Raw genomic sequence first — 23,328 nt, 5'->3', positions numbered from 1 at the left:
GGGAGTTGTTTCAATTCCAGTAGATCAGAATGGACATTATGTCGAGGTGATTACCTCAGGAGTATCAGAGCCATATCTGCTGGATACTGGTGCTACAAAAAGTTCTATCATGCACTCGAAACTTCCTGGCGCACCTTTGTCTGGCGAAATGAATGTTTCAGTAGGTTTCTCTGGCGCCCCTGTTAGAAACCCGATCTCTAGTCCCATGTCCCTTTCTGTTGGCCCATGCGAATTAGAAGCACCCCTCATTCTTACAACAGGTTGCGGTGAAAATGTGTTAGGTTTGGATTTGCAAAAGAGGTTATATGCGACTTTGTACTGTTCTCCCTTGGGAGTACAACTTACTTTAGGTAAGAAAGTCATTTCTCCAATGTATTTGTCAAAGGAAAATATTTCAACTGAATTGTCATCTCTTCCGGATATACTCTGGGCTAATGGTTCCAATGATGTAGGCCGTTTAGAGATAGCACCGTATGTCATAACATTGAAAGCCAATGTTAGGTTGCCACGTATTCCCCAATACAAAATATCTAGCGAATGCGAAAAGGCGTTGTTGACGATTATTTATGATCTAATAGAGAAAGATGTCATCGAAGAAACAGCAGGCAACGTTTGTAACAGTCCAGTTTTGCCCGTTTTAAAGCGTACCGATCCTTCACAGCCCCCTGTGTACAGGTTCGTGATCGACCTCAGAGAAGTAAATAAGGTGGTTATTCCACAGTTTCCAGTTGTCCCCGACATTACTGCCTTGTTAACAATGGTTCCAGCGTCAGCAGCTTGGTTTTCGGTGATTGACCTGAAGAACGCTTTCTTCAGCATCCCGATTGCTGAGGAGAGTAGAGATATTTTTGGCTTCAATTTAGGAGGACGAAGCTTCCGCTTCAAGTGCGCTCCTCAAGGCTACTGCGAAAGCCCATCAATATTCAGTCAGGCCCTGAAAACACAACTAGACACAATTATTCTACCTAATGGGTCAACTCTGATTCAGTATGTCGACGATCTGCTGATCGCTGCAGACACTGAAGAAATTTGCAAGCAAGCTACATTGTCCTTATTGCGTCACTTATGTGACATGAAGCACAAAGTCTCCCTTTCGAAACTGCAATTTTGTGGACAAGAAGTAACCTACCTAGGTCACATCTTATCGAAGGAGGGAAGGAGACTGACACCAGAAAGAATACAGGCAATTGCAGACCTGAGTGCCCCAAGGACACAAAGAGAGGTTCGGGCCTTCTTGGGCATAACATCTTACTGTAGACAATGGATACCGAATTTCTCACTACTAGCTAAACCCTTGCTGGCACTACTCTGTAAAGACACGCCCAATCCCATGCCCTGGTCTGAAGATTGTCAGACAAGTTTCCACGAGTTGCGTGATGCATTATGTTCAGCTCCTGTGTTGGGAAACCCCAACTACAGTAAGCCTTTTACATTATATGTCCATGGGAAGGAAGGTTGTGCATTATCAGTCCTAACACAATACCTTGGGGACAAACAGCGCCCATGTGCATATTTTTCGGCAACTCTAGATCCTGTGGCTAAGGCACTACCAAGTTGTCTGAGGGCCACCGCCGCAGCAGCTGTCTGCATTCGACAGTCCGCTGTGTTAGTCATGAATAATACTCTGATCGGTATGGTTCCGCATGCAATAGACATTTTGCTAAACAGGACGAAGACACAACATCTTACTAGCGCTCGACTATCCAGTTACGAACTAACACTATTAGCAAGTCACATTCACATAAAGAGGTGTGATACACTTAACCCCGCTACGCTACTACCCATCCCGGCAGAGACAGACGAGGTTGAAAAACATGACTGCTGCTTTAGGACAGAAGAAGAGACCAAAGGGAGAGTAGACTTACAGGACACTCCCCTTCCTGAATGCAATGATACTTTATGGGTTGATGGTTCATGTTTCAAGTTGCCGAATGGGGATACGACTGCAGCATATGCCGTAACAACATTACACACCATTATAGAGACCGCGCGCATTTCCCACAATTCCGCACAAGCGGCAGAGCTAATCGCACTTACAAGAGCATGTGTGTTGGCAAAAGGAAAGCGAGTGAATGTGTACACTGACAGCCAATATGCCTTTGGCGTGGCTCACAGTTTTGGGAGATTATGGCGTGAACGTGGGTTCCTGACGTCGCATGGTGCAAAGATACAACATGGTCAGCTAGTTAATGAGCTCCTCGAGTCACTGACCTTGCCACTACAAGTTGCAATTATAAAATGCAGTGCACACAGAAAAATTCAAGACGATGTTGGCCGTGGGAATGCATTTGCAGACGAGGTTGCGAAAGAGACTGCAAGGAACACAATGAGTCGGATGTATGTTGTAGGTCCCGCTAGATGGATTACTGATGTGGGGATGTGTGAGGACACCATCGAAAGCGTGAAAACTATCCAAGCTGAGGCCACCGAGAAAGAGGTGAATGAATGGAGAGAAAGCCAGGGTAGATTAGATGCGAATGGTTGGGTCGAATTGTCAGAACACCAGCGATGGCTATTACCTAACGCATATGTACTTGCAGTGGTAACAATGGCCCATGGAATTGCGCACATCAGTACGAAAGGAATCTGTAAACTATTGGCCCCAGTATGGCAGAATAGTAATATCCCAAAATGTGCAGAGAATGTGGTCAGAAACTGTATGGTGTGTTTGAAGCACAATCCCGGTAGGGGAACCCCAACTCCAGCTGGTCATTTTGCACCTCCAACGTATCCGTTCGAGATTTTGCAGCTCGATTTCATCCACATGGAGAGGTGCAACAATCTGAAGTATGTGCTCGTTGTTGTTTGCGCTTTCTCCAGGTGGGTGGAAGCGTACCCCCTTAAGGACAACACCGCCTTGTCAACTGCCAAAGCCCTTGTCAAGGAGTTCTTCCCTAGATTCGGTATGCCTAGAATCGTTTGGAGTGATAATGGAAGTGAATTCGTGGGACGTGTGATGAGGAGAGTGTGTGAGTGTCTAGGCATACACCAGAAATTCCACGCTGCAAATCACCCCCAATCAGCTGGATTGGTGGAGTGCTACAATGGCACGTTAAAACTCAAACTAGCCAAGATCCAAGCCAGTACAGGTCTTAAATGGCCTGACGCCCTGCCTCTAGCACTCCTGTCGACCAGAACAACTGTCCATTCCAGATTAGGACTTAGCCCCCATGAAATAGTGTTTGGCCGCCCAGCCAACGTCTGGGGCGTGCCAAGGCCAAAGAAACTCAGCGAAATAGAGCACCCCGTACTGCTTGACTATTTGTGTGAATTAACAACTAAATTGCGTGTTTTACACCAACAGGTTCACAGTTCCTCTCCGCCAGCCTCTGATGATCCAGGTCACTCCATTGAACCCGGCACCTGGGAACTGGTGCGGAATTTTCAGCGCACGAACAACGAACAGCCCAGGTGGACCATACCTTGTTCTTCTGTCCACGAGATCAGCCGTTCGGGTGGAAGGAAAGAAGAACTGGATCCACGGGACCCACTGTAAACGGGTCCCTCTGCCCCTTCCATACGACCGGTGGGTCAAGGAAGGAATTGCCGACTCAGAGACAGAGTCCAAACCTCGCTTCATCCCTTTCAGCGATGCACGTTTGACAGGAACTGGTACCGAAAAGGAGAGTGATTATATTTTACAAGGACTTGTGCCACCGTCAATGCAGTTGGACACTACAGAACCTGAGACATTATTTGAAGACCACACCGTACATGGGAAACAACGATATAATCTAAGGTCGAGACAAAGAGACTAATAAAAGGCAAATTAATGCGATTTTCCTTTTCCCCAAGAACTATTTTTGATTTTTTCAGCTCTCTCGCCCAGGAAATTTGCTCATTTTTGATTTTCGAACCGCCATCCGGTTCTGCTGCTAGGGTCGCGGTTGAAGTCTGGGGAGTGCAGCTGGGGACGTTTAGGTCAACGGTTCTGGTTGGTCCAAGGGAGTTACCCCGGATTGAACAGAGCGCACTCCCTGGCAGAATCAATCTCCCACCGCGGGCAGCAACTAGAGGATGGGGTTTCCAAGGGTAGAGAGACCTACCAGATAAACGAACTTTGAAAGGCAATTATGCACAGTACTGGCCAGAAAAAGGTTTCTGATAATATGTATTTTAATGTTGTGCAGCATAACGATGTTCTTGATTGGCTATACTCTGTTCGTATTTCAAGTTACCTTTGCAAATGACACTCAGCCAACACCTCCTCCTACTATCTCTACACACTCCTTTCACCCTCTACCTGAACACGAGTCTGCCAGAAGACTCGAATTTATAAATAACTCATTCATCCAACTCCTACACCAACACCAGTCCATAATGAACACTTCGAACTGTTGGATATGCGGACTCATGCCGCACACAACTGATAAGGGTATCCCATACTTCATCCTGCCATTCAGTTATTATGGTTCTCTGTGGGCTTTCCAGACTCTGTTCCTGTTCGCCCTAGAACCATACCCGCCCCGTTCCACTGAGAGCGATTCCAGCAACAAGGCACTAGTGGCAGGGATAAGAAATATGAGTAGGGATATTGACACATATCAAGCGATTCCCAAAGATGAACTCACTCCATACAGTCGTTGGAACGTAACTAAGTATGGGGTTTCCTTGAGTAAGGGCCAGACAGCGAAGAAATCCCACCCAGTCTGGATAGTGCCCCACCGAGGTCACCTATGTCTGCGAGGTATCGGCAGGGATCCTAAAGCACAATTAGGAAAGAGCATATGCACAGAAACATATGTATTTGCTTCCCGAACTTCCCCTCTATTCTTGGCAGCTAAAGGCACCTATTTCGTCTGCCATGACCAAGCCTATACATGGTTGCCCCCTGACTTCTCGGGCACGTGTTTTATCTCATTTCTGCTGCCACCCACCTACACGGCCAGGGCCGATTACCATCGGACAAGAACAGGCAGGGGTGTCGTGAGTAAAGACGACACTGCGGGTCAGGAATTTGCAGACTTCGCAAAGGGTTTTCTTCCATTTTGGGGGCCTATGGTGAACAGCAGGAACATTCGCCAGTTATCAAGGATAGTTGAATCCGCCGTGACTGAAACGGCCGGAGCCCTTGGCAACTTAACGACTGAGCTTCAGTCAGATCTACTTATGACCCTTCAGAACAGGGTTGCCCTAGATATCATACTTGCAGACCGTGGTGGTGTATGTAGAGTGATCCAATCCAGTTGCTGCATTTTCATCCCTGATAATGCACCGACAGTGTACCAGGCCATCTCTAAGCTACACGAAATATCTGGTTCCCTACACGTAGAAAAAGGGGATTGGTCTCTGCTAGGGTGGTTCTGGGAACTGATCACTGCCTGGGGATGGAAAACACTGATCTTCATTGGGATGATCTTAGCGCTTCTGTTTATGTTCTGCCTGTGTGTACAGTGCGCTCCTGCACTATGTGGCCTCTGTGCTACTCCATGTGTAAGGAAGCCTGTGTCAAGGGACGAACTGAGCAACAGAATGATGCTACAGCAGCATCTCCACGAATTCATTTATACAGATTTGGACTCAGATTAACGTGAGTTATTGCCTTATATGAGGGCAAAAGGAGGGTCTGTGGTTCTGAAATTCTGGACCCTGTTGTTATCCCGGTATCGAGATACAACACTTGTGCCAAAATATCAACGTACCATGACGAATTTGGTGTCGACGGACCGGTAATGATTAGGACATCATCCCTATACATTTGCATCATGATTGAGGGATGCCAACACCCCTAAATCGTAGTTTCCGTCCCCGACCCCTTAGACTCCATTTTGTAAACGACATCCATCTTGTGTCTTGCCCTCATGATAAGTCAATGGAGTAAGGTCGAGCTTGATCTAAAAGGACACGTCCACCTTCCCTGACTTCCCCCTGACCTGTCCCAACTGACTCCATTGCCTCCAGCCGAACCTGTTTGGGCAGCTCCTCGCCCAGTGGCCGAATAAGATAGCATCAATGCATAACATGCCACAAACCATTCACTACGTACAGAACATGTTTTCTACACACACACACCTGTCCATGTTCCTTGTTTATGGCCAGTTTTATGACTAGGAGGTACCCTGCTTTATTGGGGCTTCATCGATATCTGATGGGAGTTCCGGGCCTGGCCGGGTAATCCGTCACGAACTGGACGTCTGAAATGTGGGTTGGTCTACATGACTTCGCTCTTTGTATTATTGTAGAAATATGTGTATAACCATATCGTAAACTCAAGAATTCTTGCCTGCAGCCATTATTTCTGTATATAAGGAGAAAGCTGGCTCTGTAAAAACGAACAGTCTCCTGGGAATACGCGACCCGGGTTGTCGCGTTTCTAGGACACGTGTTACTTGGTAGCTGCCAATAAAACTCGATCTCTGACATCAGCTAGAAGACTCCGTGTTTCTGTGGTCCGGAACAGGGAGAACTCAGAGGTCTTCGGGTGTTATCCCCTGGCACCACCGGGTTCCTAAAAACCCGTTACCTCAAGACCTTTTTAAATCTCACACGAGACACGAAAATAACTATTGGCGGAAGAAGCATCCAAAGTTAGAGGGGTAGTTGGTTAACTCCACCAACGTAATTTTCAACCTGTTGGACCATATTATCTAACTGGGGGACCCGTAACAATGATCCATGGAGCAGGGAAGGCATAATCATAGGACCCGGGGAAAGAAACAAAAAAAAACCCCGGAAGTCCTATCTCCACTTTACCAATAAGTCCCAAAATGCGAGTTTTTTTCTACTACAGGACCTAGCCAGATCTACTCTAGATGTTTCACACAGGGACGTCAGCCAGCCAGAGTGTGTTGGTGCGGCGCCATCTGCCCAGAACTTACAAATTTGTCTTCTTGCCAAAAGAATAGCATAAAAGAGAAAAGATCTTGCATGGTCGGAGATGTTATCATCGATGCCGAAAATGATTAGTGAGAGAGTGATACTCAAAGAGGCATTGAGGATAGAATCCAGCGTCTCCTTCACTTCCTCCCAAAAAAAACGGATGGAGGGGCAGTCTTTAAACATGTGCACATTAGATGCTTCTGACAAACCGCATTTGTTACATGTTTTCCCTGGCTGGAATTTTGATAGTCTTAAGGGGGAGAGATACGCTCCATGAGCTGTGAAGAGGTGGTTTCGCTTCAACCATGCATTTCACTAATTTATGCAGGAGAGAAAATTAATCTATCCCCACCTGATCACACTGGGTATCTAGCTCAGTACCCCATAACTCATCGGCAAGCTTAAAATCGCCATCGACCTCCTCCAAAATTGCCCAATACCAAAGTGAGACTTCTTTACTACCCCCTGGCCTGGCCACCAGTAGATTTTCCAAATTGCTGTCTTTCCCTAAGGGGACCCCCCTTCTGAGCTGTGCCTGCGCCCAACTATTCAACTGCATATATTTAAATCGGGATAAGCCGGAACCCACACTCCCTCGTAGCTCTTCCCAAGACTGCAGTGTATCCCCTACCAACAATTCTCCCCACTTCATAATTCCAGAATCTTTCAGGGGGGTGGCCAAGCTATCCTGTAGGCAAGGAGGGGTACCAGGTGATTCCCAAAATGGTGCCAGATTAGAAAAATAGCTAAGTCCTATTTTCTTTCTAATTGTTACCCAGCTTCTACCCAAAGATTGAAGAATTTTTAATTTGAAATTTTGAAGAACTTTTAGTCCCCAAATTTAAACAAGAAGCCCTCAGCTGGTAAATCAGCCCCTTCTAACATAGCCCGAAACATTTCACCTCCTGGTATGATTGAGGTTTTTTTAAAAGCATTCTTGAATGCGAGAGCTCAAAAGCCCATGCATAGTATTGGAGGTCAGGTAATGCCAACCCTCCTTTTTCCCTCCTCCTCCTGAGCTTTTTCCACGCCAATCTGGTGGCTCTATATGTCCAAATAAAAGAGTTAATCTCACGTTGGCACTTATCTAACTGCTTTGTGTCAAAAGCCAGAGGGATAGAATTGAATAGGAATGTGAATTTGGGCAAGATGGACATCTTCACTAAATGTATCCTCCCCAAGATGGATAAGGGGAGGTGAGACCAAGCCTTTAACTGCTTCTGACATGCCTTAAATACCCGATCAAGATTGTATTCGGGGATTTTCCCTACCTCTTGAACAATGCTGATCCCCAGATACTGCAAGGTGGAGGCGACATTCAATTGTGTATTGCTAATATTCCAGGCCATTATTTCGGTTTTATTTGAATTTATTTCATATCCGGAAACCTTGCCGAACGCCTCTGCCCTCTTGATAACTGTTGGGAAAGCAAGGTCGGGATCAGCCGTCAATTTGAGGATGTTGTCTGCATATAAGGCCACCCGCCTTTGCCACCCCGCAAATTTAAAAGAAGGAATATTGTCTTAAGTCTGTCTTAAGTCAGTCTTAAGTTTGTTCTTAGTTTGTCTTAAGTTTGTCTCAAGTTTGTCTCAAGTTTGTCTCAAGTTTGTCTCAAGTTTGTCTCAAGTTTGTCTCAAGTTTGTCTCAAGTTTGTCTCAAGTTTGTCTCAAGTTTGTCTTAAGTCTGTCTTAAGTCTGTCTTAAGTCTGTCTTAATTCTGTCTAAGTCAAACTTAAGACAAAATCCTAACTTTACTACTACTGAATGCCTTCTGTGAATACTAAAAGTAGTAGGACAGACTTAAGACAGACTTAAGACAGCCTTAAGACAGCCTTAAGACAGACTTAAGACAGACTTAAGACAAACTTAAGACAAACTTAAGACAAACTTAAGACAAACTTAAGACAAACTTAAGACAAACTTAGAACAGACTTAAGAGAGACTTAAGACAAAATCCTAACTTTACTACTACTAAATGCCATCTGTGAATACCAAAAGTAGTAAGTTTAGGATTTTGTCTTAAGTTAGTTCTGTGAATTGGGCCCTAGATTCAGACAACTCTGTAGTCACATTTCCATTAGAGTCACAAGTCACAGTGATCTGCTGGGTATCAACAGCCAAATTTGTCATACAAGGAACAATATGGTTCACGTTTCTCATTTAAGGCATTAAGCTCAAAACATGAATCATCAGAACTTAATCCATTAAACATTTTTTCCTGACCAGGTTTTCACACAACTATGAAGCTTTTGTTCCACCCTCCTCTTTTATGTAAAAGTACAGCACTGCCAGATACTTTGATGACCTGTACTGGTACGAAAAACTTAGAAGTACCTTTGCGTTGTAAAACCAGGCTTTATGATGTGAACCCAGTCACCAGCATTAATCATCTTGGATTTGGTTCTGTGGAAACTATTGTGTTATACTTTGTTTTTTAATGTGTCATCCAAATTCTTCTTGACTTTGCCTACAACATCTTCTAAATCTTTGTGAACAGTGGTATCAAAACAGGTATAAAAGAGATAAAAAGGTACAACTCTCTCTCCCTCTCATCAAGCAATAGGGAGAAACACCAGTGACTGAATGGGATGTGGTATGATAAGACCAATGCTTCTCTTTAAGAAAATTACAAACATTCTTGTTGCTCTCAAAAACAGCTTGTATGCCATCCTTAATGAATCTGTTGGCCCTTTCCCTTGACCCTTTGCTTTGGGACAAGATAAGGGAGCCCTTTCAGCTTGAATACAATACGTATGAAGAAATTGTACCGTTTTTTAAGAAATATAATCTAGTAATTTGGGAAAACCTTCAATTTGAAAAACATTTTCTAAACATTTTGTGACTTCGTCAGTGTTAGGATTCTCTACAAAGGTATTATAAATCCACTTTGAAAAATTGCCCACCAGCACAATCAAAAATGTGCGCTGTCTGCCTAAAATTTCATAAGGTCCTGAGAAGTCAATGGGTACTTTCTCCCAAGGTCTTCGAGGACCTACCTGCAGACCAACAGGTTCACATGAAACTTTCCAATGTTTGTCCGACTGCACACATACAGCACACGCATCTACAAATCTTTAAGCAGAGGCGTCCAAACCAGGCCACTAATAATGTTGCTTGAGAGATCTTTTAGTGTTTGATACACCAGGATGGCCATAATGAGCTAATTTAATAAGGTTAGATTTGAAGACCCATCGGAGGAATGATTAAGTAATGCCTGACTAGTATGCCATTCTCAATACTGTGCTCACTAGACACCTGGGCATAACTTTGCAATCCTGCATCAAGAGTTCTAGCATGTGGCCACCCTTGAACAAGATACTGCTTGAGTTTACTCAATAAACATCTTCTTCCTAAAACTTGATCCACTCGGTTTCATAAATCTTGCAATTACAATTGTGCAAACATCCACCAGAGCAACTACACACTCATGCTTGTTCTCAAAGGCTGCATTATGTTCCTTCGTCCACACAAATGACACACCTTTCCTAAGAATTTGCCTTAAAGGCTCCACAACAACAGCACATCCATGCACAAATCTGACATATTACTCCCCAAGTCCCAAAAAGGATCTCAGATGGTCCTTGTCATAAGGTTTGATGGCGTTGTTCAAGGTGCTGCTTAAGTCAGCTTTAGGAGAAATGCCCTCACTTGCAATTTGGTGCCCCAAATATTCAATTTCTTTCACAAAACATGCACATTTCTCTTTGCTAACTGTCATGCCTCCGGTTTACAACTTGGCAAGTAGAGTATCCAATATCTTGTCATGTTCTTCATGGGACTTTGCGAAAATGAGGATATCTTCCTGGAAGGCTTGTACTCCCACTAGATCCTGAAAAAAAACATCAACCAATTTTTGAAAAAACGCCAGCCATGGAGGCTAGTCTAAATGGCATCCTCAAGAATCTAGGGGGTGACAAAGGCTGTCAAATCTCTAGAATCCTTATACAGCATTACCTGATAATATGCCTCCTTGAGAACAATTAGGGAAAAATACCTGGCATTATTGGCAGCCGCAAGTGGGATACTTGTAAAGCGCACTGTTACTCTACCCGAGTGTCCTGGCGCTGTAGACCGCTGGGGAACCTGTCCTGGTTTTCCCTGTGAGATGGTCCCTTTCTGGGTACCTCCAGGGTGAAACCAGGCATCCCCAGCATCTGTGGGGGGCCGTTGTAGCGATGAGGCAAGCTTAATGCCCAGAGTTACCGAGTGTGTTCCCTGGTTAGAGTAGGCACTGAGGCGAGAATTATCGAGTCCGTTGACCCTGGTCCAAGACCCTGCCGCGTCGGGAATTGAACCCTGGTCCCGGGCCGTTCTCTGCTTACAGGTCTGCCGCCTCTAACCAGTGAGCCACACCTCTCCACCACACCTCTCCACAAGTAATTCTTGCATCCTTGGTAGGGGGTAACTGTCAATATTATTCTTTTTACCAAGCGACCTCAAGTCCACACACAGCTGTAAATCCCCATTTTTTTTGTGAGATAACAATAGTCGAAACCCATCCAGAGCTGTTAGTGGTTTCAATTATTCCTTCCGCACACAAAGTATCAAGATGTTCTAGAGTTTTTGGCGAACCCCTAACAATACCATACTTACTTTGTGTTGGACAGGTGTAGAATATTTTTTTACCATAATGTGATTAGCAAAACCCTTCACCTGCCCAACTTTATCTGTAAGAACAGCGTTATGTTTGGCTATGATAATATCAGTACTAGAGTTTGGGATTTCAATTTGATTCACAGAAGTAGCCCGTAATTGAACAGTTCAATCAGCACCAGGTCCAGGGCACACTATTATGCCTAGTTTAACTAGATCATACCATCCAACAATGTTTTTCCCATTGACAGCAAGAGACATTTTTGTGAAAATATTGCGCCCCTGGAAATTCAAACTGTCTTAAAAAAAAAACAACATTTCAATGTCAAAATTGCCAAACGCTTTAGGATTGACATCCATGACCTTCAGTTGTGTACCTTTCCATTTTTCCTCAAAAGTGACATCAGATATGACAGTATTAGGGGAACAGGAGTCTGCCGTCACCTCCAAAATAATATCCCCAGTGGGCGCTTCCCCTATAGGTGCCTTGAATCCTATACCAACCACATTCACGTCAACCAGAGGATCATACAAAGTAATCATCATATTCTCTAAATTCTCATTCACTTCAGTGATGGAAGTCACACTTACATTTGCTCCACTCCTCACATTTCTGCGCACACTTTGGAAGTTACCACATTTATTGCATTTTTTGCATCTTCTTTTGATAGCTATTGATAGCTAGACACTCTGTGCTATTCTCAATATGATTTAACAGACCTGACAACACTGTCAGGTTTGACCATTTTCTTTCCTACTTGAATCGCACACGCCGGATTACTGACATTGCCTTCTTCAGACAATAACACTTCGGCAGACTGAATGGATCTTTCTATGCCCTTGGCTATATCTAAAACTTCATTTAACGTGGGATTGCAACAGGCTAACAACCTTTCTTGTATTTTGTAGATTCACAATGAAACACAAATTGATCTCTTATGCAGATCTCTACATTAGATCCAAGTTCGAAATCAGAAGCAAGTACTCTTAATGCTGCTACATACTCTTCCACAAACTGCTTCCTCTTGTGAAAGCATGACGTTCTATCAATACATCCGGTTCATCAGTAAACAGTTTTTCTAATTTAGCAACATCTTCTTTAAATATGTCCCAAGTGTCACTAGCACCGGCTGGTGCTGCTTGAGCAGGTACATTTTCAAATATTTCAATTGCTGCTGAACCTAAGTGAACAAAAGTGCCTGTTTCCTCTCAGAAGAAATGTTTTTCTCAATCAATAGCAACAATGAAGTTCTCGAAGGTTTTATACCATTTTTTCCAAATTAATGCTGGTTTTCCAGGTACAGCCTAAAATATTGATGGTTGGTTACACACTTGCGATGTAGCCATGACAAATCAACAGCAACGGAACACAATTAGAAAAAATATATATAATATATATATAATATAGATATATATATGAGTAAGATCAGGGAGTATACAACATCAACATGTGTAAGTTTGAAGTAAAATGAAGAAAATTCCTTCACAGTGTACGTATCACTGAAACAACACGCACTTATGGTAATGTGTGCACATCACTGTGCTTAGTAATCTTCAAAGTGTGCGCGTCACTGATATGAACAAGCACTTAATTAAAGTGTGTGCATTACTGTGCTTAATAATGCACACACGACACAAAAGTCTGCATGAAAGTTAACGGTATGGTACAAAATACTTTAGAATAGTTAAGTGCCGTCTGGAGAATAGAAGAGAATATCAGGTGCTCCCCATCTAATTTTAAGTATGTGTATCAGTGATACACTGCGCGCTATGATGTGTGATGAACAGCTGCCTGAAAAACTTATAAAATTAGACTTTGTGTGGATTCAAAATGGCCACCACGTTCAGCGTCTGATGACGCGCAACTTGTAGAGCGGCACAGCTGAGCAGAGGCAATGCCCGTAGCATGGCAACCACGAGCAGGAGCAGCGCGAGTCGTACAACCAGTAGCACGAGTCACAGGGAATGGTCACTGTTGTAGATGAATCTTGAAACACTTCTGGTTAGGTTACAAGTAGATTTATTGTAGGACACATCTGAGTGCACACCTCGCCAGCTGACCAGACCATCAACTGACAAGAGTGGAACATTCAAGTACAAGTTAGAACACACATAGGTATTCTGTGAGGCTAAGGAGGTAAGAACACAAAGGAAGGGCTAACGACCACTGTCAGCCATGTTACATGAAGAACTAATTTACAACAGTCACGCGTCAGGAGAAACTCCAACTGCCAACTGTCAACTGTCGCTGCCACACGATAAAGTAAGGAACAGTTCTTTGAATAAAGTAATGGTTGACACAACAGCAGAGGTGCTCTAGAGGTGCAGATGGAAAGACGCCAAACCTGTAGATTAGTTGAAAAATAAAAATGTCCACTCTAATTTACGATTTGCATGTAGGTCTCCGGTTCTGTATTCACAGTGGGTGGTAGATATCCCAGTCATCGCCAATGTAAAAACAGGTCTTCCAAGAGGAAAGTAGAAAAATATGTTTATTCAATATAAACATGTAACACCCACAGTGAGGAGAAGAGAGCACCTCCAGCACCGGGCAGCTACACGTCACTCAGGTGAGCACACTTTCTACATTCCTACAATGACACGTGAACCCAATGAGAAAAGGGTAATTTGTGAGCGCACTACTGAAGGTAATGATAAGTTGGGTTTAGTTGTAAGAAGCTCCAGGGAGTCACTCTCTGAAAGCGATTGATAGTATAAATCACTTCACGCACGAAGAGATGTTACTATAGAACTACAGCGGTAAGTGCGGTTTCGGCGTAATCTTTAAACTAATAACGGGGGTCATCACCTTTTTATTCTTTTATTATTTCACTTTCTCCAAAGCGGTATAATTGACAGGTTGTTTTCTTTCACGGACAAATACTCGTGTTTAAAAAAAAACGCGATTAACACAGTCGGCTTTTTTTCAACCCAAGAGCACGGTTCAATTTTCGCATTTATTAATTCTAACGGTCACACCCAAACCCTCACACGGTACACTTTTGCATGATGCATGGTATCACTCGACTAACCTATTCACACGATTGTCGAGGTCTTTTTTCTAAAGTGCTGTCATATTATAATTTTTCTAGAAATTTCCCCGGATGAAGGCATCTTGAATGCCGAAATGCATTGGGAAAGCTTAAACACGGATTAATTGTTGAAATACAACGAAACATATAAATCTCGTGAATACAACAGGAATTGGTTATTGGAAATAAATATTGTTGAAAACACAACAATCGTCTAATCATATGTGAAGGAACAGTGAAACCTTCAGGGTGATAGACCATAAAGAAGCCCGGGGGACATAGCCCCATGTGTGAGGGAATGCTTCCCATTTGACGTGAACCCAATGACACATACAACATTCCACTCAACAGTACCGCTCTGGGTTGGAGTGACCAAGGGGTTAGCCCTCCGGATGTGCTTCCTGCTGGACTTGGGCTGAGATGTATCTGCTCCGTGGGCGGCACTAGACAGTCCTTCAGATTGGAGTGCCCATTCTTTTACCAATGAATGACACTGTTACATTCCAGTGAAGTAGTCTGAATAGGATTGGGGAGGGTTGAGGGGAAGGAGAGGTGTCATAAGGTCATAAATGGTCTAACGTGATCCAGATTATAGAGGAAGGTGCTACTGAAGGAAGAGTTAAATTGTTTTTTGAAGGAAAGGTGACATGGGTTTGTTTTGATGGAGGGTGGGAGGGCATTCCATACTCTGGGGGTGGTGCCTGAGAAAGCTTGGTTCAGGTTTCTCGACTTTTTGAAAGCCGGCGTTCACAGCCATGGGGAGTTAATATTTCTGAGAGAACAGCATCTTACTAAGATAGTTACTTTCTTGGAGAGGTATTTTGGATTGCCAGTGTGGAGATATTTATAAATGATGCAGGTAAGTTTGAGCTTACACCTTGCTTCGATTGGGAGCTAGTGTGGCACAAAAAGGGTTCGAAAGATGTGGTCACGATGGCTAGTCCCCGAGACAAGGCATACAACTGAGTTGAGGGCAGCTCTCATTGGGGCAAGGCTGATTTTAGGAATGCCAGGGAGAAAGCAGTTGTCATAGTCAAGTTTTGGGAGGACCAGTGATTGGACAACTCTCCTGAAGTCCTCAATGAGAAATAGTGGTTTGATGCTTTTGAGGAGTTTGATTTGTAATTCAGATGGCTCTGCAGTGGCATTAAGCATGGGCCAAAAATCCGTTCCACTCGCAAAATTTGCGGATTTTCGGCAATTTCGCGGTCCGCGAATCTCACAAAATTGCTGCAAAATTCGCAAATTTGTTCACGGGCGGATTGTTTTTTTTTTGATGGCCAGCTCACTCAAGGGACCAAAGTTGCAGGCACACACGGTCACTGGAGGCAAATCTTCTGGCCCTTTACGCAGCTGCAGTGTAGGAAAAGCACTATACATTTACCCAACGAGGTAGCACTTACTGATTAGCCAGTAGAAAGTACTCCAGTTGAGTAGAGGTATTGCACAAAACGGTGGCATCTTAGTGGATAAATTTGCAGGGCAGGATTCATTCTGGCACGAGGTTCCTGTCACAAAAATTAAACCTCAACAGGAAGCACTTACAGATATAAATAAAGCAGGTGCCCGAGTTGTAGCTCAAATTCAGTAACGTTTTAATCAGCCCAAAACATTAGTGAGCACGGTCGAGGCTGGGCAAGTGTGCTTTAACCCATATCTGGCATCGAAAATGAGCTGTAATACTTGAGGGAGGTCTTTGCATCCATGAGTTTCTCGAGCGCAATCCCTGTGTAGTTCCTGTGACCAGGAGGCTGCTTTCTCCTCACCTGCTGCCCTGCTCGCTCTCTGACCCTTTATACACAAGAGGCATGTTGACCTGCATAGAAGCCCCGCCCGTTTGGCCCCACACCACATACTAGCGGTATGAAATGTCTTCCCGCCCTTTCCCCACTATGGTGGCAGCTCACTCAAGGGACCTCGACGTGTTTTGGCGCGGTGGCACACATGGTCACTGGAGACAAATCAACTGGCCCTCTACCCAGCTGCAGTGTAGGAAAAGCACTTTACATTTACCCAACGAGGTAGCACTTACTGGATTAGCCAGTAGAAAGTACTCTAGTGCAAATCACAAAGAAATCCACGAGTTCGCGGGAAAATCCACTAATTCGCAGATTTTTTTGCGAATTCACGGACCGCAGATCCTCAAAATTCTCCCATACTTACGTGGCATTGATGTGAGGATTAGGGTCTTTTTAGTGTGTGAAGCCCAGGGATTTGGCCTCATCCACAGGTAGAAGTGAGCCAGAGAGTAGGGCTTTTGCTGTAGAATTGAAGAGCTGAAGAGAGTGATGTAGGAAGCTGGCACTTTATATCCTATACCAAAGTGAGGTATAGTGGAACCCCAAAGGTAGGCAGAGGTATAGTTAGATAGCACCTCACTCCCTTTTTGTGGTAGTGTGGTCGAGCATTCAGGCTGTATCAGAAGACAGTGTTAAGCAATTGTTGTACCCACTCAGTCAGCAAATGAACTCACACACTCAAAGGCTGAACTTCAGACCAATTGTTTTTGTATAAACATTTTTTTTTTGTTATTTTATTTCCTAGAACCAGGCAAACCTGGCACAGGTGAGTATTAAGTATTTAGCTGTAAATATACAGGGGCAGATTAACAAGCCCCTTGTGCCACTTTTGCGTCACTTTTAACATGGGAAATGTGACGCAAAAGTGTCGCAAGGAGCTTGTAAATCTGCCCCATAGTGTGCAACACAGTTTGGATTGCAATTGTAAATGCACTTTGATTTGACTCGGTATACTGTTTCTGAGAAATGCAATACTTTGTAAGTGCAGCACACATACTTTAGGATTTTCAGTAAGATTACAGGTAAGTTACTTGTCAGATTACTTTTCTTACACAGAGTAGTATACCTGGATACTACTCTGGAACATTTCCTGTAAACAGGTAAGTACAATCATTTTTGTTAAATAGTACAATTCTAAAGAATTTCTTTAGGTTTCCATACTCCACACTTCAAAACTTTTCAAAGTAAAAACAGTCAATGTTATCCCATGGAGGAAAATAGTGTTATCAGTTTTAGGGTAAGTATTTGGTAGTGGGAGTTGAGGTTCTGGGGGTAGACTCAGGGATGGATATTGGATATTGGATATTGGATATTGGAGGGGTATTTGTAAAGCGCAGACGTTCGCTCCGAAGGGAGCATCTTGGCGCTATGAAAACCTGGGACCAGATCAGAGGGAGGGCAGTGGGGGGTTTAGATGGCTGCTTTAGTCCAGTCGTCAGAGAGATTAAAAATCCATGTTTTGAGGTGTTTCCTAAAGGGTTTCTCTTGCGTCTGGAATCTAAGATGCTTTGGCATACTATTCCAGGCTCTGATAGCTAGGGTGCTGAGAGTTTTTCCGCCTTTGGTTTTTAGGTTGAATTTGGGGAGGGTCATGAGGTTTTCTTGAGAGGATCTAAGAATGCGACCCGGAATGTAATGAGGGAAACGTTTCGCAAGGTAAACTGGGCCAGATTTGTGGAAGGCTCGGAAGGCTACAACGAGAATTTTGAATAGGATTCTCTTGTGCAGGGGGAGCCAGTGGAGGAATCTGAGGGCAGTGGAAATAGAGGATTTACGTGGGAGTTTTAAGACCAGACGCGCGGCAGTGTGCAGGACACTTTGCAGTTTTAGTTGGGTGGATTTCTTGGTCCCTGCACTCTCAAAGCACCCTCAGCGGTACTCGGGCGGCCGAGTGCAGAGTGCTGAGGTCCAATGTTATCCAATGGGGGATAGGGGGCCTCCGGTTGGTGGCTGTTGGCATGCAGGCCACTGGGTTGTGGGAGCCAAGCTCCTGGACTTTAGCTCAGGGCAAATGAGGAAATAAAGTAGCACTAAAGGTGCACCCTCAGCGGCACTAGGGCGGCCGGGTGCAGGGTGCTGTTTTGACTTTGGGGGCCCTGTTGTTTGCAATGGGGATCCTCCGGATTGCACAGACACTGCAGGTTTGGGGACGAAGGTCTTCTGGGTGGGACCACCACTTTGAGAGGTAAGTTGGGAAATTGGGGGTTGGTTAGGCACTGTCAGTTGGGTAACCCAAGGTCATGGGGCGTCGGGTGCAGGGGTGCCTTTTAGGGTTGGATCTTCTTACCAGCTCCCGGTTGCGATTGTGGGGACCTTCGGGGTTTAGGCTGCAGGAGTCAGCTGGAGGTTTGAGGCAGGTCAAGGGTCACAGGATCTAAAATTATGATTGCCGGGGGCAGCTCCTCGTGGTGTTTGCCCACTCAAGCTAGGGCGGTGGACGTCGGGTGCAGAGTGGTGTTGCATCGCGGTGTTGGGCCGAAGCCAGAGGTTGCCGATTAACAAATATGGTGTTCACAGGAGACACAGTTTTAGTGGTGAAGACAGGCAGGTCCTACGGGGTTTTTGAGGTTGCTGGCTGCAGGACACACTGGGATTTCGCAGGATCAGGTTTAAGGTAGAGACAGGCCGGTAGGGCTGGGGCCAAGTCAGAGGGGTCTTTCTCTTGTTAGCTCCTGCACAGCTGTTCGGTACTTCTTCTTCTTTTCTTGTAATTCTTTTTGCTCTGAGGTAGGTAAAAAGGATGGGGCCAAAGGGTCACTTCCCTGGTTGGGTACACCCTCTATTATGCCACCCTCCACCTGGAATGGGGCTAAAGTCTTTCCTTGGTTGGCTGAGTCCCCCCATCTGCAAGATGGCGGGGACTGAGAGTTGTGCTTCATCTCGCCGCCCCCACATGAGGGGTGGAGCTGGCAGAGGTGGGCACACCTCTCTTCCTCACTTGTTTTTCCCGCTATTCTCCCGCCCAAAGTGAGGGTCGAACCAGTGAGGACCAGTTGCTAAAAGCAGAAAGTGGGTTGGGGAGCTCACAAAGATGGCAAGCCTTTGACCGTTCCCCTTTGTGAACCCTGCCTATCCTGGAGGAGGAGGCTTGGCACCTCGTCCCATGGTGTCCATTGTTTCAGGGCCCAGAGAGCAGCAGGCTCCCGACCCAGGGGTCCAGAAACACGTCTGGTGGTGGCAGCTGAAAGCAGCCCCTCAGCCTAGACACCAGTGGTAAGTTCGTTTTCAGGGGGCATCTCTAATATGCACACTGTCTGCATTGTTCATTAAATCCCACACTGGCATCAGTGTGGGTTTAATGTGCTGAGAAGCTTGATACTAAACTTCTCAGTTTTCGGTGTAGCCATTATGGTGCTGTGGAGTTCGTAATGACAAACTCCCAGCACCATATACTCTTAATGGCAGGACTGCACTTACAATGTCTAAGAATGGACTTAGCACCTTAGGGGTACAGGGCTCATGCACCTGTACCCTCACCACTGGCATAGGGCACCCAGCTAGAGGGGTGACTGATCTATTCCAGGGCAGTGGGTTGTAGGCATGGCACACATGAATGTATGCCATGTCGACTCTGCACTTTGTTCTGCACCAAGAAATGCAGACTGCAAAGGCAGTGTGTGAATGTAATGGTACTGGGCCTCTAAGAGTGGTACAATAAGTGCTGCAGCACGTAGAGGTCTTCCCCGGTCACAGTGCCCTGGGTACATATGATACCATTTACCAGGGGCTGACCTGTGGCCAGAGATGCCGATTGGGTTTGGGTTAGTTTTGAGGCATGAACACAGGCCCTGGTTACCTGATTGGGAGGGACCCAGGCCATATCAAGTCAAAAGTACATCACTATTCTAGCAAGGAGTGGAGGGGAGGGGTTATTGCAACAGAAACCCAGCTTCTCACAAGCGAGAAGGAGGAACTTTGAAAGAGAGGCCCAAAAAAAATGAGACAGAGATGAAGACTGCTGAGAAAGGGATAATAAATAGATAGAGATAAGTAAGAAAAAGCCAACTGAGATAGCGGGGGAGTGAGGAAAGGAAACATTTGTTTTCTTTCTGTTACAAGAAATTAATGTTTAACCTGTTTTTGAAATTTGAATTTCTGGAATAAATAGGGAGGTAACATTTACATGTGCATGCCTTTTTGTGTGCATGGGTGGTATATCTATGTGCATGTTTGCTCGTGAATACTTGTGCATGCCCATGCAAGATTTCTCAAATGTTATTTCACTACTCTTCATGTAGCAATCGATAAAGTGATTAATATTGTTTTTTCTCACTCTCCTCTGTTTTCTCTTGCATAACTTAGGTAAATGGTATTTGGTCTCTTATCCCCATGACTCTCATCAGTGGGAAGGTCAATGTATCGTGGAGCGGTCTGGTGGTGGCTATCCGCACTGATTTTGGGTTGGACGTGACCTACGATGGATTTCACCATGTGGCAGCCACCTTATCTGTGGGGTACACTGCCTCCACCTGTGGCTTGTGTGGGAGCTTCAACAGTCCGACAGGAAATAACCCCCTCTCTGATGGAAGTGTGAATGCAAGCGGAGGTAGTGCAGGCCCTCAGTGCACAGAGTATTCTGCATCTCCAGCCTGCATCGGACAAAACATGTCCCTGTATAGTAGCTTATCCAACTGTGGCATCATGGCATCCTCGTCAGGGCCCTTTGCTGCCTGCATTACACTCTTGTCACCGGATACCTTTGTGAGTAGCTGTGTGAATGACCTCTGCGCTCGTGGGGGAAATCACTCCATGCTGTGTTTGTCCATGGCTACCTACACTGAGCAGTGCCAGGCACAGGGCATCCCTGTCGGCCAGTGGAGGACCTCTACCTCCTGCGGTAAGTCTTAGTCCAGTAGCTGTTTAGGGTTCCATGTATGACCCAGAGTGTTTATTTATTATAGATGGTGACGGCTCGGTGCTTGTGAATTGGAATGTGAACCACCATGTGGTCAAGTACCTTAGTTGTTATAAACCTGGGATTGTGTCATTGGGCCACTCAGCTAGCCAAGGAAAGCCTTCCACTCATCTAGCTATCAATCTTTAAAAACAAGGCTTCCTAAAATATCTGATCACCCACGTCTCCTTTTCAGACCTAGTCCAGGCTACGCTAGACTTGTATTGTATAGTCAGACTGTGGGAGAGTGCCCTTTTTGGATGGTCAACCCCCCTCCCACTTTTTTGCTCCAAATGCTGATGGAGTAGCCCTTCACCCCAGGTCTTGTCCCCCACTCCCCTGCTGCACAGCTCCTCAAGATGCTACCAGGCCTGCCACCCTTGAGGCCTCAGGTTCAGTCCCGTTGTCAGGAACACTGCCCGGCTGGAATTTGATCACTGGTATTTCTTGTCACTGATATTTGTTACTGGTATTTCTTTTGCTGTCATTCCAGATTAGTCTTCAGCCTTGAGTTCAGTTTTAGTTCTGTTGTTAGCCTTCGGGTTCAACTTCCTTAGTTGGTTAAGGGATTCGCCTCTCTTAGTGGTTGGTTACCGGCCCCCACTCCCACCATTTCACACTCCCAACGTTTTTCCTCTGGTTCGTAATGCCCCACCCTCCCGCCTCCCAGCCTGCATCTCCCACCTCCCAGGACCACTTATGGAGTCTGCTGCCCGACCACGATGCACGGACAGATGGAAACATGCAGAGGTCAGACCCCTGCTAAAGAAACCCCCAACCCACCTCAGTTACCTCAATAACTACAGACCAATCTCCCTGCTCCCCTATCCAGCGAAAGTACTCAAGAAGGCCATCAACCAACTGTTCAGCAATTACCTTGAACAAAACCACCAACTCACTGCCTCACCATCAGGATTCCAAGCCAACCACAGCACTGGGAATTCGCTAATAGCTGCCACAGAAGACTTTAGATCTCTCATCACCACGGATAAAATGTGGTCCTGCTCCTCCTCGACCTCTATGCTGTATTTGACACCATCTCCCATCACACCCTCATCGACAGACTCTTCAGCATCGGCATACAACAAAACACCCTCAAGTAGGTTGCCTCTTTCCTCACAGGGCGCACACAGAGCATCCAATTGCCTCTCTTCACCGCTGCACCCAAGGTCATCATATATGACATACCCCAGCGATCATCACTCAGCCCCAACCTCGTCAACTCCAAAACCAACTTCTGCAATGTCATGACCAACATAGCCAAATGGATGAGAGACAACTGCCTCAAACTCAACTGTGTCAAAACAGAAGTGATGATCTTCAGGAAGAACACCTTCACATGGGACCACAGCTGGTGGCCAGTGGAACTTGGACCAACACCCACACCGACTGACCATGCATGCACCCTGGGCATCATACCCAACGGTCAAATTACATAGTCAACAGAACATACCCTTTGCATGCTCTGCAGAATCTTCAGATGATTCCCAATAGATCATCATGCAGGCCCTCGTCATTAGCCCCCTCGACTATGGCAGTTCCCTCTATGTTGGAATTTCCACCCAGCTCCTCAGAAGTCTCCAGACCATACAGAACCCCACATCCAGACTCATCCTGGACCTCCACAAATGGACACACATCCCCCCTACTTCAGAAACCTCCACTGGCTGCCCATCCAGAATAAATGCCAGTTCAAGATCCTCATGCACGTATGCAAAGCCCTTTACGATCAAGGACCATCCTACATCAACAATCAACTAATTTTCCATCTGCATTCTCGAGGTTGGCAGCTACAATATGGTAGCACCAAAATATGTCATGTTTGGTATCAAACAATGTGCCTTCTCACCACTGACATGAAACTCGTGCCCTGGGTGAGGGGCATGCACCAAGGTGGCAACCTTGGAGGTTTCCAACAAGGTTTCCCCAGCTTCTCTCTGTTCTGGCTGGGCAACCCACACTTTACCGCACCTGCTGCCACCAAGACAGGATTCTGACCTCCTGCCAGGCTGTGTGATCACTCCCAGGAGTCAGGAACAAATGCGTGAGCAGGTGAGGATCACACCTCCCTCCTCTCAAGCAGGCTACTGAAGTCGCACATCAAGGCGGTGAGCTTTAAAGACTGCACCGCCTCTGATATGCATCCAGACTGACTCCCTGTTGAAGAAACAGCCCCCCTGCTCCGAGTACCT

Source organism: Lissotriton helveticus, chromosome 1_1, assembly GCF_964261635.1.
Source record: "Lissotriton helveticus chromosome 1_1, aLisHel1.1, whole genome shotgun sequence".
NCBI classification, from domain to species: Eukaryota; Metazoa; Chordata; class Amphibia; order Caudata; family Salamandridae; genus Lissotriton; species Lissotriton helveticus.
This window is presented reverse-complemented; position numbering follows the sequence as displayed.